Raw genomic sequence first — 13,015 nt, forward strand, 5'->3', positions numbered from 1 at the left:
TGGGTAGGTGCCGGGCGGGGGTTGGGAAGGTGCCGGGCGGGGGTTGGGAGGGTGCCGGGCGGGGGTTGGGAGGGTGCCGGGCGGGGGTTGGGAGGATGCTGAGTGGGGGTTGGGAGTTTGCTGGGAAGGGGTTGGGAGGTTGCTGAGTGGAGCTTGCTGTGCGGGGGTTGGGAGGTTGCTGAGCGGGGGTTGGGAGTTTGCTGGGAAGGGGTTGGGAGGTTGCTGAGTGGAGCTTGCTGTGTGGGGGTTGGGAGGTTGCTGTGCGGGGGTTGGGAGGTTGCTGGGCGAGGGTTGGGAGGTTGCTGGGCGAGGGTTGGGAGGTTGCTGAGCGAGGGTGGGAAGGTGCCGGGCGGGGGTTGGGAGGGTGCCGAGCGGGGGTTGGGAGGATGCTGAGTGGGGGTTGGGAGGATGCTGGGTGGAGGTTGCTGGGAAGGGGTTGGGAGGGTGCTGGGCGGGGGTTGGGAGGTTGCTGAGCGGGGGTTGGGAGGTTGCTGGGTGGAGGTTGCTGGGAAGAGGTTGGGAGGGTGCTGAGTGGGGGTTGGGAGGTTGCTGAGCGGGGGTTGGGAGGTTGCTGAGTGGCACAGTGTGCTCATTTGCATGTGATTTCCTAGAATCCCTTGCTGCAGTGGAAGTGCTGTGTGCTGGGTGATAATGGGGAAAGGCGGGGTTGCAGACCTGCCTAAGACATGCAGATGAGCATACAGTTGTATTTACATTTATATATATATATATAAATAAATAATCCCTTCAATTCAGTTGTGTAAACATGACATGAATGTTTCCTTTCACAATGTTCTCTTGTATCCTATTGTAGCCCCCTATGTAGGCAACTAATGGGTTAAGCTATGTAATGTGGGAATTGCCTCTCCCTGGGGCATTAAGTCTCCTGTCCCTTATTAGTTTAAGTTTTAGAATAAATAACAAACATGAACAATGAATAGAGGAATTAATAGATGACTTTGATGTGTGTGCATCTGAACACAGGGGAAGGCACTAGATTCATTCTATCTAATGGTGACACATCGCATATTGATCTGACCTTTCCATCTCCCAGTGCTGCACAACGGGAAGTTCCACGTGAAGATTTATTAGGAACGTCTCATTATCCAATAGCAATAAAGAAAAGAACTGGAGGGCGAATAAATCAGAATAGCTCTTCTGAAAACTGGAAAGAAATGGAACTGGACTTTATTTAAGCTGCTCTTGTGAATGCCATTTCAGTGAGGATTTTTCATTTTGAATGTAAATGAGATGAACAATGTAATCAAGGAAATAAATCTATCAAGCACCTATCCAAGCGATCTCCAGGACCATCAGAAGGAAAGGTGATCTAGTGTGAGAGCAGACCTCTTTGGCACCTTATATGAAGATTTCTTAATGTCGATTCTTCTGGATCTGCTCCTGTTCTGCAGGTTCCTTTACAGCACTGCAGCAAAGCTCACTGACCAAATCATCGCACCCCGCCCCCTCTCCCCCGCCCTTACTTTTCTCCGGCATCATCTGAAGTCACAGCGTCATTTGACCCCACATTGCCAGAAGCCACCGGAGACAAAGTAGCCAAGATACAAACTTTCCTCTTTTTCTCGACTGCAAAAACTCTTACACAGGTCCTCATTCTCTCCCGTCTCGATTACTGTAACCTCCTGCTGTCTGGCCTTCCTGCCTCTCACCTATCTCCCCAACAATCTATCCTTAACGCTGCTGCCAGAATCATTCCACTATTTCCGAAATCTGTCTCCTGGCTTCCTATCAAAAACCGTTTCACACACTCAATTCTCCTCCTCACTTTTAAAGCTTTACACTCTTCTGCCCCTCCTTACTGTACATCTCAGCCCTAATTTCTCGCTATACACCATCCTAACTCTTGCGTTCTGCTCAAGGATGTCTTCTCTCTACCCCCTTTGTACCTAAAGCCCTCTCCCGCCTTAAAACTTTTTCTTTTTTTCTAAATGGCTCTTTTATGTCTGAAGCACTTCTCCCCTTTATGTGTTAAGTTATATTATTTGTTATTTATATGATTGTCACGTATATTACTGCTGTGAAGCGCTATGTACTTTAATGGCGCTATATAAATACAGAGAGTGAAGCAACACAAGGCACATACAGATTTTACATTCATCTAATTTATTTTGAGCCATTACACAACGTTTCGACCCTTAGGTCTTTATCAAGTGAAATCAAGTGGCATACTAGATTTCACTTGATAAAGACCTAAGGGTCCAAATGTTGTGTAATGGCTCAAAATAAATTAGATGAATGTAAAATTCGTATGTGCCTTGTGCTGCTTCACTCTCTGTATCCAGTGGCTTTACTGCAGGCTATCCTTCAAATGCAGGGGCACTGGTAATGGTATCGCTATCATTATATTTGTTTCTTGGTGTGCACCACTTGTCTCTATGTTACAATGCTATATAAATAAAGACATACTGTACGTACATACAACCATGGTAAGAGGGTGTAATGGGGGCCTCATGCGCTCCCCTGGCATTTCATTTAAATGGTGTGGGGAAAAGCGCTGGGCCTCTGTAAGCACCGCGCCCCACACCCCCATGAAAATTTTGCGTTGCCCAGTTTCCGCACCCCTGTACTGTGTCATTCTGTTTTATGTCATTTATATCAGTGGATCCCAAGTCCCTCAACAGCTCAGGTTTAAAGGAGATTCTGGCTTCAGCACAGGCGGCTCAATCAATGGCTTAGTGACTGCACCACCTGTGCTGAAGCAGGGATCTCCTTAAAAGCTGATCGGGAGGTGGGGGGGATTCTGGAGGACTAGAGTTGGAAACCATTGATTTATATCACTTTGTGCCCTCATTGTGCTGCGCTGCGAAAAAAAGTATCGCTTTACAAATAAGCGATAACAATATATACACTAAAAGCGTTTGGGTCAAGAAATAAGGGAATGGACGGAGAACATTCCCAAAAAAATTTCAACGGTATTACCCACAGAGGGACACAATATATTTAGAAAAGAAGAAATGAGTGATATTTTAGGAAATGACTCGGCTGAAATGAGTACTGCTCAGTTTTACGTCAAATCATTTGTAGAATATCAGGAAAAAGTCATTAAAGAGGAATATGCTGATCATTTGAATAAGTGATAGTAACTTTAATAGAAAATTATCCCTTTCTGTATTAAAAATGTATTACCAATGAAGTATCAAATTTATCAGGAAAGTCGGCACCCGCAAATGATCACATTTTGTTTCAATGTGATTGCAAATATTGTCAAGAAATGTAAACTCAACTTGTTCAAATTATATACAATCATTTGATTTGGAATGAAAGGGTTTGCCAGATACAGTAGTTGGAAAGAAGCTGTAATAATTCCAATATGCAAGTTAAATAAAAACTCTAATTTAGTTTAATCACATATGCCTAGAGGCACATTGACAGGTTTCACTGGGCAAGGGTAGGGAGGGTGCCGGGCGGGGGTTGGAAGGTTGCTGATTGGGGGTTGGGAGGTTGCTGGATGGAGGTTGGGAGGTTGCTGGGTGGGAGGGTGCTGAGCGGGGGTTGGAAGGTTGCTGGGTGGGGGTTGGGAGGTTGCTGAGTGAGGGTTGGGAGGTTGCTGGGAAGGGGTTGGGAGGTTGCTGAGTGGAGCTTGCTGTGCGGGGTTTGGGAGGTTGCTGAGCGAGGGTTGCGAGGTTGCTGAGCGAGGGTTGGGTAGGTGCCGGGCGGGGGTTGGGAAGGTGCCGGGCGGGGGTTGGGAGGGTGCCGGGCGGGGGTTGGGAGGGTGCCGGGCGGGGGTTGGGAGGATGCCGAGTGGGGGTTGGGAGTTTGCTGGGAAGGGGTTGGGAGGTTGCTGAGTGGAGCTTGCTGTGCGGGGGTTGGGAGGTTGCTGAGCGGGGGTTGGGAGTTTGCTGGGAAGGGGTTGGGAGGTTGCTGAGTGGAGCTTGCTGTGCGGGGGTTGGGAGGTTGCTGTGCGGGGGTTGGGAGGTTGCTGGGCGAGGGTTGGGAGGTTGCTGAGCGAGGGTTGGGAGGTTGCTGAGCGAGGGTGGGAAGGTGCCGGGCGGGGGTTGGGAGGGTGCCGGGCAGGGGTTGGGAGGATGCCGGGCGGGGGTTGGGAGGATGCTGAGTGGGGGTTGGGAGGATGCTGGGTGGAGGTTGCTGGGAAGGGGTTGGGAGGGTGCTGGGCGGGGGTTGGGAGGTTGCTGAGCGGGGGTTGGGAGGTTGCTGGGTGGAGGTTGCTGGGAAGAGGTTGGGAGGGTGCTGAGTGGGGGTTGGGAGGTTGCTGAGTGGGGGTTGGGAGGTTGCTGAGTGGAGGTTTCTGGGAAGGGGTTGGGAGCTTGCTGTGCGGGGGTTGGGAGGTTACTGAGCGGGGGTTGGGAGGTTGCCGGGTGGCGGTTGTGATGTTACTGAGCGGGGGGTTGGGAGGTTGCCGGGTGGGGATTGGGAGGTTGCCGGGTGGGGATTGGGAGGTTGCTGGGTGGAGGTTGCTGGGAAGGGGTTGGGAGGAGGTTGCTGGGAAGGGGTTGGGAGGTTGCTGGGAAGGGGTTGGGAGGGAGCTGGGAAGGGGTTGGGAGGGAGCTGGGCGAGGGTTTGGAGCTTGATGAGCAGGGGTTGGGAGATTGCGGGGGTTGGGAGGTTGTTGAGTGGGGTTTGGGAGGTTGCTGGGTGGAGGTTGTTGGGCAAGGGTTGGGAGGGTGCTGAGTGGGGTTGGGAGGATGTTGAGTAGGGGTTGGGAGGATGTTGAGTGGGGGTTGGGAGGTTGAGCTGGGGTTAGGAGGTTGCTGGGTGGAGGTTGCTGAGCGGGGGTTGTGAGGTTGCTGAGCGGGGGTTGGGAGGTTGAGCAGGGGTTGGGAGGTTGCTGGGTGGAGGTTGCCAGGCGGGGGTTGGGAGGTTGCTGAGCGGGGGTTGGGAGGTTGCTGGGAAGGGGTTGGGAGGTTGCTGAGTGGAGCTTGCTGTGCGGGGGTTGGGAGGTTGCTGGGCGAGGGTTTGGAGGTTGCTGTGCAGGGGTTGGGAGGTTGCTGAGCGGGGGTTGGGAGGTTGCTGAGCAGGGGTTTGGAGGTTGCTGGGCGAGGGTTTGGAGGTTGCTAAGCAGGGGTTGGGAGGTTGCTGGGCGGGGGTTGGGAGGTTGCTGAGCAGGGGTTTGGAGGTTGCTGGGCGAGGGTTTGGAGGTTGCTAAGCAGGGGTTGGGAGGTTGCTGGGCGGGGGTTGGGAGGTTGCTGAGCGAGGGTTGGGAGGTTGCTGGGCGGGGGTTGGGAGGTTGCTGGGCGAGGGTTGGGAGGTTGCTGAGCGAGGGTTACGAGGTTGCTGGGCGGGGGTTGGGAGGGAGCTTGGCGAGGGTTTGGAGCTTGCTGAGCAGGGGTTGGGAGTTTGCTGGGCGGGGGTTGGGAGATTGCGGGGGTTGGGAGGTTATTGAGCGGAGGTTGCCAGGTGGAGGTTGCTGGGCAAGGGTTGGGAGGTTGCTGAGCGGGGGTTGGGAGGTTGCTGAGTGGAGGTTTCTGGGAAGGGGTTGGGAGCTTGCTGTGCGGGGGTTGGGAGGTTACTGAGCGGGGGTTGGGAGGTTGCCGGGTGGCGGTTGTGATGTTACTGAGCGGGGGGTTGGGAGGTTGCCGGGTGGGGATTGGGAGGTTGCCGGGTGGGGGTTGGGAGGTTGCTGGGTGGAGGTTGCTGGGAAGGGGTTGGGAGGAGGTTGCTGGGAAGGGGTTGGGAGGTTGCTGGGAAGGGGTTGGGAGGGAGCTGGGAAGGGGTTGGGAGGGAGCTGGGCGAGGGTTTGGAGCTTGATGAGCAGGGGTTGGGAGATTGCGGGGGTTGGGAGGTTGTTGAGTGGGGTTTGGGAGGTTGCTGGGTGGAGGTTGTTGGGCAAGGGTTGGGAGGGTGCTGAGTGGGGTTGGGAGGATGTTGAGTAGGGGTTGGGAGGATGTTGAGTGGGGGTTGGGAGGTTGAGCTGGGGTTAGGAGGTTGCTGGGTGGAGGTTGCTGAGCGGGGGTTGTGAGGTTGCTGAGCGGGGGTTGGGAGGTTGAGCAGGGGTTGGGAGGTTGCTGGGTGGAGGTTGCCAGGCGGGGGTTGGGAGGTTGCTGAGCGGGGGTTGGGAGGTTGCTGGGAAGGGGTTGGGAGGTTGCTGAGTGGAGCTTGCTGTGCGGGGGTTGGGAGGTTGCTGGGCGAGGGTTTGGAGGTTGCTGTGCAGGGGTTGGGAGGTTGCTGAGCGGGGGTTGGGAGGTTGCTGAGCAGGGGTTTGGAGGTTGCTGGGCGAGGGTTTGGAGGTTGCTAAGCAGGGGTTGGGAGGTTGCTGGGCGGGGGTTGGGAGGTTGCTGAGCAGGGGTTTGGAGGTTGCTGGGCGAGGGTTTGGAGGTTGCTAAGCAGGGGTTGGGAGGTTGCTGGGCGGGGGTTGGGAGGTTGCTGAGCGAGGGTTGGGAGGTTGCTGGGCGGGGGTTGGAGGTTGCTGGGCGAGGGTTGGGAGGTTGCTGAGCGAGGGTTACGAGGTTGCTGGGCGGGGGTTGGGAGGGAGCTTGGCGAGGGTTTGGAGCTTGCTGAGCAGGGGTTGGGAGTTTGCTGGGCGGGGGTTGGGAGATTGCGGGGGTTGGGAGGTTATTGAGCGGAGGTTGCCAGGTGGAGGTTGCTGGGCAAGGGTTGGGAGAGTGCTGAGTGGGGGTTGGGAGGGTGCTGAGCGGGGGTTGGGAGGGTGCTGAGCGGGGTGGGGTTGGGAGGGTGCTGTGCGGGGGTTGGGAGGGTGCTGTGCAGGGGTTGGGAGGGTGCTGTGCAGGGGTTGGGAGGGTGCTGTGCAGGGGTTGGGTTGGGAGGGTGCTGTGCAGGGGTTGGGAGGGTGCTGTGCGGGGGTTGGGAGGGTGCTGTGCAGGGGTTGGGAGGGTGCTGTGTGGGGGTTGGGAGGGTGCTGAGCGGGTGTTGGGAGCGTGCTGAGCGGGTGTTGGGAGGGTGCTGTGCGGGGGTTGGGCGGGTGTTGGGAGGGTGCTGTGCGGGGGTTGGGAATTTGCTGGGCGAGGGTTTGCTCTCCCCCTGTCGGCAGTACTGCAGGCCTACAGCATTAAGCATAAGGACAATTATGGAAAAAATAATAACAGGCTTACTGTTTTGTTAGAGAGAGAAAATTATTACAAAGTAGCGTTGGAGAAAAAAAAAGAAATACAGCTGATCGTTTGACAAGAATTGCAAATGATTTTCTCAAGGCATTAGCTAATAAAAAGTCTGCAGTGTCAGGTTTCATTGATATGGAAAACACTTATTTGACTTTGGAGATAAGGTTTACTAATTAAATGTTTTAAATATGGGAAAAGAGAGAAAATGTTGAAATGGATGAGTAGCTTCATAAGTGCTAGAAAAATGTAAGTAAAAACATTATCAAGAGGTTTATAATGAATGCGGGGTCCCCAAGGGTGGTATTATTTGTTCAACCTTATTTAACATTAAGATAAACGACCTTGCGAAGTGCTCGATTTAAATGAAGTGAAATGTAGTTTATTTGCAATTAATATAGTTATTTGGTGCAAATCTAGAAACGGAAATTCTGCAACAAAATAGTCACAAAAGTATTGCTGGAATAGTGGTGTTAAGATTGGGGCTTTAAAATCTCTACTATTAAAACTGAGGCAATCATTTTAAAAAGAAGAATGATGAGATCGAATAACATATTGGTTATATATATATATATGTCATGTTTTCTTTTTGGCTACTGATCTGTCCTGGTACAGCGCAGGCAGTGTTAGGCTCAATCCGGGTTTTCCCCTGCAGCTCCCTTGAGTGACAAGGAGAGATGGGCCTAGGGTCTGTGTTCTGCCCAATCAGGTGCTCAGACCTGGGACCCTCCCCCATGGTACTTAAGGGGCTGCACAGCCAAATTTAGGGACAGTGTTCTCTCCCTTGAGAGAGTGATTGCTGGACTCTGACTATACTTCGATCCCCTCCCTTAGGGTAGTAGGACACCAGGGGGTGAGGGAAGAGCAGAGGATAAGCTTTGGAGGCCTCAAGCCTCCTGGGTGGATTCCAGGGACCATCCGGAGAAAGGAACACAGTTGAATCAGTTAAAGGCTGTATTCTGTATGTTGAAGAATAAAGTTCCAGTTCTTTTATATACCCTGCCTTGGAGTGCAATTAATCAGGAGGGTAGCCGAAGATATTTCTCCTTTAGGGATTGTCCCTGGCACTCCTGAAGCCTGCAAGAGATGAAGGCGCCACACCAGTGAGAAAGAACCATCCATCACCCCAAAAGCCTGGCCTGTTTTCCCCACTAACAACGGTGGAACCTGAAACTTCTGTGAACCAGCAGGTAACCGGCACATGACACCGTGTAATAGCGTAATCTCCCAGAGGGTGGTGGAAAACCCGTTACATATACATACACACCCCCACACTCACACGTAGCAAAACTGTTAATGCAATGTCTTTAGTGTAGCATTTACTGGTTTCTGGCTACCAGTCTGCCCTTCTCCTGGCAGTAATCCCTGGTAAGAACAGACCTGCCAGGACTAATCCTGGGTTTTCCCCACCCCCAGCAGCTTCAGTGAGTCACAGGGGAGGCGGTGCAACTAGGCCTGTTGTGTCCAATCAGGGACTCAGACCTTGTTTCTGCTTTTCTTGTACTTAAGGGGCGGCACTACCAAAGTTAGGCCAGGTCCCCGCTGGCTACTGCAGCGCCCGCTGTGGCGGACGCTGCAGGGACAGGAGCCACCCCACAATGAGGCTAGGCCCGCTGCGAGGAGGGGCCGCCGTGCTGCACTGACAGAAACTTCTGTTCTCAAGAAAATTGAGATCAGGAGTTGCGTCGGTGCACAAGGCCACGCCCCCCGGCGGTTCAGTTAATGAGGGCGAACCTGCCGGATGATGTCACAGCCGCGCCCCGTCACGCCCCCCCCCCCTGTCTTTCCCCCAGCAGCTCACTGCAGACCAGGGGACTCGGCTGCACGCGTCGCCAGATTTTCAGACACGCAGGCAGCGAGGCCGTAGCCTTACTCAGTTGTCTCTACCCTTGAGAAAGACAGGTTCTCACCCAGAAGTGCAGATTGGCAGTCCACTTACTGCCTGTAACAGGGGAATTTCTCCCTGTTCAAAAATGTGCCTCTAATTCAGCAGTGTGGTGGTTAACTGCTGATAGACAGTTAACCCAGGAAGCAGAAAGAACAGACAGAGCAGAGGTTCCTGAGTCTCACAGGTGAGACTGACAGAGGGAACACAGATATCTGGAGCTTACAAGACTTCTAAACCTGAATGCTGATATAGCCTGAGGAAAAGGCAGCAACCCAGGAAAGAGAGAAGCCTTCACCACTACAGCTACCAGAAAGACAGATAAGCTTTACTTCCTAAGACTGTTGTATATCTGCACATATCAAAATATATGTTTGGAGCTAGGAAACATGCTAATCTAAAGGGAGTTGTGGACTGCATATGTTTAACTAGAAATACTCCCAAAGTGGAACAGAAGCTTTGTTTGACCCCTTATTTGCATACGTTTGATGATTTTCTTGTGTTAAAGAAGCAGGCGCAATAAAGCCTTACTTTCATTTCACCTTAAAACAGTCTCCATTGTGTACCTCTGCACATGCCCTCTTATACTGGGGAGTTAGGAGTAAGACCATACCTCTGACTCTTATAGGGAGTCAGGGAAGGGCAAGGACTGCTGTGGGGGACCTGTACCCACAGTGGAGGTCCAGGGAACATCCTGAGGGTGAAGCCCTAATAACTGCTGTAACCACTGTGTGAGCTATGCATGCTGACCATCTGCAGTGTGCACAATAAAGTGTGATCCTGTTCCAATATACCTTCCTACCTGAGACTGCAATCTATCAGGGGGCAGAGGAAGTAAGTTCTCCTGGGGTCTGCAAGAGATGGAGCGCTGTCAAAGTGAGTACGAATAAGTTACTACCCCAAAAGCATGTTCTGTTCTCCCCTACAACAACGCGGAGCTCAGATCTACTGTGAGCCAGCAGGCATCCAGCACCACCGTGTAGCAGTGAAATCTCCCAGAGGGAACATGTGTTACATTATATATAATGTTCATTTAATGTAACCATGTATTGTTATCATAACTGTGCCCAGGACAATCTTGAAAACGAGAGGTAATTCTCAATGTATTGCTTCCAGGTAAAACATTTTATAAATAAATCTTACCATTTCTGTTGCCGTGGCCCGGAATAATTAAGCTGTTTGGAGTTCCACACCGTGCGATCATGCCAGACACCGTCTCCAGCGTCGCCGACTTTTGCTTTTGTGTCTACATTGCTGGGTTACAGTAAGTCTGGCTACATCTGTATATTAAAGTAGAGGGAACAGTGTAAAAAGGAGGTTTAGTATACTATTGTGCGTGTCGGGAAAAGAGTGCGGTGCAGGTAGGAAGCTGAGGTTGATCTTATAAAGATGATTGGTTGGGTACATTTGTGACAGGTTAGGACGTTGGTCTGTTTGTAAATATGTATTAAAGAAGCTAGATATTACATGAAAGCATAATATCTAAAGCGGTAAGAATTATCAGTGATACACCAACTTCGACTCCGCTGTTGGATCATCGTGTAGTATTAAAAGAGCTTCCTCTTGAGGTTTTATTGATATATTGAAAGAATTGCTTAGCAGCAGAAAATAATTATGCTACTTTAGAATGGTTAAGACACTAAAGATTAATTAAACCAATTTTTATGGTGCAAATGTACCTTTGGAAAATTGAAGTACAAAATGGAAGATAAGTGTAAGAGATATCCAATCAATTAAAAACTCCAGAACTAATTGACGGATTATTTTTCCCTAATAGCGTAAGTGTGGAATTATGGAACAAAGTTAAAAGCTGATACTATCTATATACCTGCTAATTAAACTGGATTTTTTTTCCCCAGATGGATTTAAATATCCTGTTTTAGATAGGGTGAGTTCTTGCCAAAATATTGGCTTTAAATGATGTGTTCGATGTTGTTGCAATGACAGTAGTTATTTTATTAGATCCTTTTAGTGCATTGATGCCAATTAAGAAATGTTTCTCTAGCAGCAGTCAGGATATGATACTGGGTATTTGGGATTTATGTCATTATGTCATCGGGTACACAAAAAGGGAATTTTACTTAATATGGGATGTTACAGATCATTTGGGATTGCTGTACTGAAGGGAGATTTCTATATCTGCTAATACCCAGTGTGAGTAAAGGGCTTGGCATTGAGAATTGGGTCAGGAAGAAAGATGCTATAATGGATCGGATTTTAATTGGACATGTGGTATTAAAAACTTAAAAATAAATAAAACGTGAAAATGGTTGGCTGAAGAATGTCAAGGAGAAGCAATAGATCCTTTTTTCTAAACATAAAGTAGCCAGAACAAAGTTATTAAGAGCAGTTAATCGCAGAAGGGAAGACAATTTAACGTTGATGGAGTTATTAAACTAAGTGAGAAAAAAGCTGTATGGGGAACTTTTTGATAGTGTATGAATGGGAAATAAGTTTATAACTTGCAGTAGATGGCGCAAAAAATAATTAGTGCAATATGAAGCGCTATTGTTACAGCAAGGAGTTTCAGTTTGCGGTGTTCAGAGTTTTATGTTCAGTTTAAGATATGTTTCGTTATGTGTGTCCTAAAGGAGCTTTGAAGATTTAAGTGGTAAGCTAGAAGTCAGGAGCAACTACAACATTGTTCAATGGATTAGTCAGGGCAAGTGACCAGAAGACAAAGGCCACCAACAGCTTTCCAGAAGGCCAAGGACTAAGTCTCCACCAGGATCCCCCCTGTCGGTAATCCTGCGGGTCCCCCCTCTGTCTCTTACACTCATGGCCGCCAACAGGGGGGGTCTGCCGGGGTTGGCATCCGGGGCCCGTTTCATTAAAAAAAAAAGTGTCCGGAAAAAAATACAGGCGATCCCCATGTGCATGCGCAGAGCAGAGGTCTCGGTGCACATGCGCAACATGCGCAGGTAAAGCAGGGTGTCCGGCCTGCTGCCTGTGGGCCCGCTCCCAACGTGGGACAGAGGGGAAGCAGCATGGCGAGCCCACACCCGCCAACCCAGCAGCATCTACCAACCCAACTCCCCCCGCGCCCGCCTCCTGCCCCAAGCAGCAGCTGCAGGGACATGGGGGGGAAATGCTCCCATGGAATTAGCCCGCCAGTCTCGCCCCCCCCTCCTCAGACTACCTCCCAGCTACCCCCCACCCCCCCCGCCCCCGCATCCCCACTCCACCTGCTCATCCCAGATCCCTGAGCCTACCTCCCATCACGGGCAGCAGCCGTGGGATCGGGGGCAGGGGGAAGCATCTGGCGGGCAAGGATGTAGGAAGCAGCACCCACTCGGTCAAGGTAAGTCACTCACCCACCCACCCAGGCAGTAACTCACCCACACAGGCAGGCAGTCAACCACCCAGGCAGTCACTCAGTCACCCACCCAGGCAGTCACCCCCCCACCCTGGCAGTCAGTCAAAGGCAGTCAGTCAGTCACCAACCCACCCACCCTGGCAGTCAGTCAAAGGTAGTCAGTCACCAACCCACCCACCCTGGCAGTCAGTCACCCAGTCTGTCACCCAGGCAGTCACCCACCCACCCTGGCAGTCAGTCAAAGGCAGTCAGTCAGTCACCAACCCACCCACCCTGGCAGTCACCCACCCACCCTGGCAGTCAGTCAAAGGTAGTCAGTCACCACCCACCCACCCTGGCAGTCAGTCACCAACCCACCCACCCTGGCAGTCAGTCACCCAGTCTGTCACCCACCCAGGCAGTCACCCACCCACCCTGGCAGTCAGTCAAAGGCAGTCAGTCACCAACCCACCCACCCTGGCAGTCACCCACCCACCCTGGCAGTCAGTCAAAGGTAGTCAGTCACCAACCCATCCACCCTGGCAGTCAGTCACCAACCCACCCACCCTGGCAGTCTGTCACCCAGTCAGTCACCCACCCAGGCAGTCAGTCACCCACCCATCAAGGCTTACACTCCCTCTATCTCCCCCCCCCCCCCACTCTCACTCCCCCCCCCCCCTCACTTTCACTCTGCCCCTTTCCTCTCTCTCACCCACCACTATCTCACCCCTTAACTCTCTTAATCACTCGCCCCACTCTCTCACCCCTCTCTCTCTCACTCACTTCTCGCTCACTCACTCA

The sequence above is a fragment of the Ascaphus truei genome, chromosome 2, assembly GCF_040206685.1.
Source record: "Ascaphus truei isolate aAscTru1 chromosome 2, aAscTru1.hap1, whole genome shotgun sequence".
Classification (NCBI taxonomy): domain Eukaryota; kingdom Metazoa; phylum Chordata; class Amphibia; order Anura; family Ascaphidae; genus Ascaphus; species Ascaphus truei.